Raw genomic sequence first — 1,167 nt, 5'->3', positions numbered from 1 at the left:
AAAAACATATCCACCACTGTACTAACTGTACTAATATCAATTTAATAGGTCGCTGTTGACATTGACCCTGTACCCCCCCCCCAGGCTGTACAGAATGGAGAATTGGTTTAGCTGTCTTAGCAGTGTTCATTTATTGCCACCTAAAGCTTGTGGTCATCCAGACCAGCACTAAAATAATTGGGAATGGCTGGAGTTCTACTTGTTCTAATATTAAAAAGGTTCTCTGTGCACTGCTACCTCCCTAACAACTTCTGCCCACATCTCTGATCCCTGGTAATGTAGTGATTATGCTGACGGCTCTCCTTCTACCTTCCTTTTATTTAGACATACTTTATTCTAAGATCAATGACAATACAGAGGTCCTCTGGTATTGGGAAGGGGTGGGAGGGCACCTACATTTTGCTATAGGGCCCTATGATTTGTAGTTATACCCATATTGACTGTTTAAGCCATGGTGATCCCATGAATTATTTCCCTGTTTTGGGGTTGTTTTTCTTCAGTTGCATTGTTGTATTATGAGGCCGGTTTATATGTAAGTGGTGTTCTTTAATGCAGGCTTGGTGGCCAGGACATGGGACGTGGGTCTGTTTTCAGGAAGAAATGTCTGTATGATTAATTATATTACTGACGGGTGCTGACAGATCAAAAGTCTTCCATTGAATGCTGCTATAGAATGATTTTTGTTTTAGTATATAATCTGTTAAATGTTTTCTGTGTTTTCCTAAATAAAAGCTAAATGATGGCTCAGCCTCAATGTCGTCCTCCTTCTCTGAAGCCTTTATATGATTATCACAATGGGCAATACTTTGACTGTTTCCGGAACTCCTTAGTAGCCATCTGGCATAGAGTTATTACTTAAAGTGCACTTTCCACCTATGTACAAGTACCCTGGGGTATGAGGGCCACTGACAATCCTCAGCCAACACGGACCTCCATGGGGGCCCGAAGTCAAGTCTGCATAGGAGCGCACTGTTGTTTTTGTCCACCACTATTTCCTTATTCTATACTTACCGAGATCCAAAGGGTTGCAGTCTGGCTTGACTTTAAAGCAAGAGTGTCTACCTTGTAAAGGGAATGAGATCATAGAAATCATGGGGCATTACTGTGCAGGCATCGGGACAATGTAAACAAACCTCAGACCACGGACCATTGAATGTTGGTAAGTAC

The sequence above is a fragment of the Pyxicephalus adspersus genome, chromosome 5 (assembly GCF_032062135.1).
Source record: "Pyxicephalus adspersus chromosome 5, UCB_Pads_2.0, whole genome shotgun sequence".
NCBI classification, from domain to species: Eukaryota; Metazoa; Chordata; class Amphibia; order Anura; family Pyxicephalidae; genus Pyxicephalus; species Pyxicephalus adspersus.
The sequence above is the reverse complement of the archived record's forward strand: the minus strand, read 5'-3'. Positions refer to the sequence as shown.